Source organism: Elgaria multicarinata, chromosome 8 (assembly GCF_023053635.1).
Source record: "Elgaria multicarinata webbii isolate HBS135686 ecotype San Diego chromosome 8, rElgMul1.1.pri, whole genome shotgun sequence".
NCBI classification, from domain to species: domain Eukaryota; kingdom Metazoa; phylum Chordata; class Lepidosauria; order Squamata; family Anguidae; genus Elgaria; species Elgaria multicarinata.
The window spans coordinates 14,303,726-14,309,201 of NC_086178.1; the positions used below are offsets into that span (position 1 = coordinate 14,303,726).

Here is a 5,476-nt window from a genome sequence, read left to right on the forward strand (position 1 = left end):
TAAATAAATAAATAAATACAACATACATGCATCTGTAAAATACAGGTAATTTTTGGCAGGGGTATTTTTGCCTTGGCAACTGCAAGCCTGCTGTTTAAGCTGCCCATCCAGGCAGGTCCTACTGTTGTTCCTGCCAGTTGTGGGAATGAACAAATGACTAACATGGGCAAATCTGTACGCTAGGTGTGGAAGGCAGGGAGCCTCAACCCATTTATCGTCCCACCTATTTTTATTTTTATTATTATTTTATTTATTTATATAGCACCAACAGTGTACTTGGTGCTGTACAAAATATACGAATAAAACAGCAATACCCTGCCTAGAGGCTTACAATCTAAAATCACATTAAAACATATGAAGGGGGGAAGGGGTTCACAAAACAGAAATAAGAGAATAATCATAGTAGTAAGAACAGTAAATCAAGCTAAAATACCAAAAGCTATTGAAAACAAATGAGTTGACCATTGTGTACTGATTGGCTGTACAGTTTCTAGACAGAATTATTCTTTATTCACGCATAACTATTGTCTTCTCCCACTCATTTAGGAAGAAGACATCCTCCAGATGTTTTGGACTTCAACTCCTATCAGTCCCAGCCAGCATGGTCAATGATCAGGCATACTGGGAGTGTAGTCAAAAACATCTGCAGGGCACCAGGTTGGGGAAGACTACGTTGCATTAAAACAGATGTTTTCATATATATTTTTCATTTTGAGAATTATTTGGCACAAAGCCATTGTAAAAAGGTCTGATAAACTATTTCAAATTCTTTGGTAGAATTCAAAATCACTGGTGTGGGAGTTGGCTATGGATTATTTTCAGAATTTTAAACTGTTTTTATGCTCACTTGAGACTTCAGAGATTGGGGGTGGAAACAAAAACAAAACTCCAAGAGGTAGCCCTCCACTATGTTGGTTGGTTGAAGGATGCTCTGAGCCTCTCGGAGAAAAGGCATGATACAATTGTAAGAAAGTATATTACTAGAAACAAAACAAAAAACCTACTTGTTTTGCCCTGTTTTAAGAACAGTGACTTTGTCTTATGGGATCTGTTCCTAACAAAAGGATAATTATGTAACAATGCCTTGAAGCAGTCAGGAAACAATTGTCAAGGTAGCAGAAGTGGAATGAAATAGAGTGAACACCCTCAGCTGTGACCTACAACCTTATAACCCAGAGACATGTGTCGTAATTGTTATTTCAAAGCAGTCAGAGAAGAGGAAGCAGGAAGAGAAAACTTGCATCAGACTTTTCCTGCTTTGTGTTTTTAGATCTGTAACCTTTGATCATTTCAATCAGTAATCGATTAAAACTTTAATCGTATATTAAAAAATTTGCCCTATGATGAATCAGTGCGACTGGGATTGAAAGCACAGGAAAGCACACACGCAGGGCATTTAGGTAATAGCTCTCTTCTATTACTCCTGAGCAATTGTTGTGCAGTGGCATTCTGCTCCTGAACCTGTTCTTGCTATGTAACCATTATTTATTTTATTTATTAACTTTATATACCGCCCCATAGCTGAAGCTCTCTGGGCGGTTTATACCTAATAGCATATCCATCATGAGTTTCTCAGCTCCTTTTCAAATCAGTGGCCATCACTGTAACTTGTGGCATCAAATTCCATAAATATGTTCTGTGAAGAAGCACTTCCTTTGGCTTGTTCTGAATCTACTGCTAATCAGTTTCTTTGAGTAGTCCTGAGGTCTAGTATTATGGAGAAAAACACCTCTCCATTTTTTTCTACACCATCTGACAGGTACCTTGGGAGTATAAAGCAGATGAGAATCTATTTTAACTTTATATGCAGAAGAGCATTTTAGAAATGACAGTAACAGCAACAGTAATGCCAGGCAGGGAACTGGCAAGAATACAAAGACAAATATCAGTGAAATGAAATTAAGCAATGATTGTCAGGAGTGCCTACTACCAGCTTCGGCTGATACACCAGCTGCGCCCCTTCCTAGAGTTGGTAGTGCATGCACTGGTAACTTTGAGGCTCGACTTCTGCAATGCGCTCTACATAGGGCTACTTTTGTGCCTAATCTAGAAACTTCAACTAGTGCAAAATATGGCAGCCAGGTTGGTCACTGGTACATCTAGGCATGACGATGTTACACCAGCTTTAAAATCACTATGCTGGCTGCCAATTAGTTTCCGGGCTAAGTATAAAGTGTTATTACCTTTACAGTCCTACATAGTTTGGGTCCAAGTTACCTGCGGGATTGCCTTCTCCTGTACAATCCGCCCCGCACACTCAGGTCCTCTGGGAAGAATTTACTCTAGTCCACAAAAACAAGGCTGACAACCATTACCCAGAGGACCTTTTCTTCTGCTGCTCCCAGATTGTGGAATGGCTTGCTGGGAGAGATTCGTCAACTTAAGAGTCTTCCGGAATTTAAGAAGGCCATAAAGACTGATCTCTTCCGGCAGGCCTACCCAGTTGAATTTTAAGATGCCTTTTAATAATGTGTTGCTTTTTAATAATGCATTAGTTTTATGTTTTAATTAATTATATATATTTTATAGTGTTTGCATTTGTGTTGTACCCCACCTCGATCCAGAGGGAGAAGCGAGTAATAAATAGAATTATTATTATTATCATCATTATTAGAATAGGTTCCTGCTTACTGAATCATGGAGCTACCAGGATTCAGAAAGATCCAAGCTCTAAGGTCCTTCAGCCTCCAAATCTTCCATAACTGCACAGTCAAGTCTATGTAGGGTCACAAGCAGGAAGCTGGGAAGTGGCATCATTCTTACTGCCTGATTCTATGCAGTTAGGTATGTCTAAGTCAGGGGCTAGGCAATTTAAGGTTCTCCAGATGTTTTGGCCTATATCTCCCATGATCGCTTAGCAATGGCTAAGGGTGATGGAAGCTGTAGGCTAAAATACATGAAGGGCCACAAGTTGGCCTAAACCCACTAAAATCTGCATAGGAATGAGCTGCATGATGCCTACAGAGTAGAACATATTTTCCTCTCTCAATCACTTCAGGAAAGGTGGTGGCTTCCCCTCAAGCTGCTAACAAAGTCTCCATGGAGAGAGAGGAGAGATATGCATTCAACGGGAGGGTGGGTATCTCCATTTCCTGCTTGGACACTTCTGTCTCCTGCATCTTTCTCTTCCTGACTTTCTGCAAAGGTATTTTGGTAAGTGTGAAAAAGCACAAACAGCCATGTTTATTTATTTATTTATTCCATTTATATACTGCTCCATAGCCGAAGCTCTCTGGGCGGTTTACAAAAGTTAAAAACAATGAACATTAAAAACAGATATATAAAATGTAAAACTACCAAAAGTATAAAAGAAACCCTACAATATCCATTTAAAACAACTATTCTCGGGTCAGTTAAAAACTCAGTGTTGGTCAATGTAGAGCTCCACCCCACAATCTATAGTAGAGTATTGCCTTTATTAGAACCAACCAAAATGTTACAAAGTAGTGCTGAAACTTTCAAAAGTTTGTTCACTATTCTAGGTATTATGGAAGTTTTCATCTTTCCATTACTCAAAACAGCTTGAGTTGAGAGACCAAGATAGGAGCATGAATAAGAGGTCATTTCTCTTGCTCTGGTGCTCCAACATCGCACCCACAAGCTGATAGATGAAAAGTGGTAGGGCTGGAACAACACTGTTAAGTTAAAAAGCAAAAAAACAAAACTAATGCCAAGAGCCTTTGCCCAGATATCAGCCCAACATAATGTACATGCATTATTGAAAAATCATCAAATAAGAGAATATTCTTCTTTAAGCAGGCAAAATTAACTTGCTGCATGCACAGAGCATGTGATTATGTTGTTCCTCTGATCTCCTTCCTTCTCTTCTCTGACTGAAATGAGTCTGTGTGGGTAAGTCCATTCCTCCAAGGATGTCCAAATATTAATGCCGAGGTAAAGGAAAGTGGGCCCTTATTATAATGCTACCCCATCCCTCTCCTCTGTACAACTGGGGTTAGGATCTCAGCCCATCAACCTGACAGCGCCAATTCAGAATTAAACTGCTGGGATTGTCATCAAATTTATATCCCACTCCTGGAGTTTGGGTGGGTGGAGATTTGAAGCCAGATCATCTCAGTCCACGATGCATCACTCCAGTGTTATGAGACCCCATTTCTGCCACCCTAATCTAGTGCTGTAACTCCCCAATACCCTCTGCAAGGGTGGTCTCCGATGCAATACCTAATGAAAGACAAAATGTCTATTGCAGTGGTTCCCAAAGTAGGCGGTACTGCCCCCTTGGGGGTGGTGGGATTGCATAGGGGGGCACTAAGAGGCAAGGGGTGGCAGGGGAGCACTCGAGGTGGTCTTTTCTGAGAAACACCTCTCCAGAAGGTCTTAAAACCCAGGGACATTTTTATGGGAGAAGGTAGTTTGGTCCCAAGCCATATTGGGGAAGAATCCACACGTGTATTAATACCGTTTAAGGAGAGTCTTTTTAATGGTGAATTGAAATGTTTAATTGAATAAACTAAAATGTAATTGGATTTTCAATAAATATTCAATTAATTGTTACTGTTTTGAATTTTATTGTTATTATCTTCCTTAGTGGGTCGTTGAAAACCGCTATTCTGAATAATGATTTGGGTAGGGTAGGGTAGGGGGCACTGGGCATGAGTTTGTGGAACCAAGGGGGTTCCACAAACTGAAAAAGTTTGGGAACCACTGGTCTATTGTTTCGATGGATCTCAACGAAGTTCCTATAAGATTTATTTCATTCATAAAGCAGCGGGGGGAGGGGGAAGGGAATGGCCTGGAAGAGGGGTGTAAGGAAATGCCCCTGACCATTTCTGCCTCACACACGGTCTCCATCTCTTCCTTCTCATATAGGTAAAAAATACTGGCCCTACAAGGGTCGTGCATGTGTTGGCAGAGAGGGAAAAAATGGGGGGGGGAGAGAACACTTATTTCCACACACCCCCACCAAAGAATATCCTTTAATAAAGGGAGGAGTAACTCTATAATTGCTAATAATAGGGCTAGGATGCCCACCCGATTAGAGAGCCGTTGTGGGAAGCACCATACGGGCGTCGGCACAGGAATTTCTCCTTTCCTTCCCCTATAACAGTTCGCCCCCTTCCACCCTACTAGGCTCCTTCTGTGCCACAAGAGAGCGGGGGTGAGTGACGGACTGCCCCACGGGCTAGGATTGCAGCCCCCCCATCACCCCTCCCCCATGTTATATAGGTGGCTCCGAAGAACTCAAGGCGTGAATGTCTCATTATCGCCCCCTAAATGGGGTCCGGATTGTACTTCGTCCCCGCGCCGTGGCCCAGCTCCCTCAGCGGGGCACCGTGGACTGAGGCCGAGGGAGGAGGCCACAAGGAGACTATTGCGGCAGCGGCGGCGGCTTCGTGGGCCCGAGTAGAAGCCCCGGAGCAGCCTCCTGGCGCGCCCGGCCCCGCTCCTCAGCTCTCGGGCCGGCCGGTTGGTGCCGTTCTCGGTCTCCCACACCGGTCCCGGCCCGGGGCGGCCC

General features: G+C 42.8%; 1 protein-coding gene across 2 annotated transcripts in view; it reads right to left on the bottom strand.

The window, feature by feature from the left end:
* Positions 1-5,476, bottom strand: part of ATP11B (ATPase phospholipid transporting 11B (putative)) — a 508,285-nt gene that overhangs the window by 374,473 nt on the left and 128,336 nt on the right. The window lies entirely within an intron of this gene.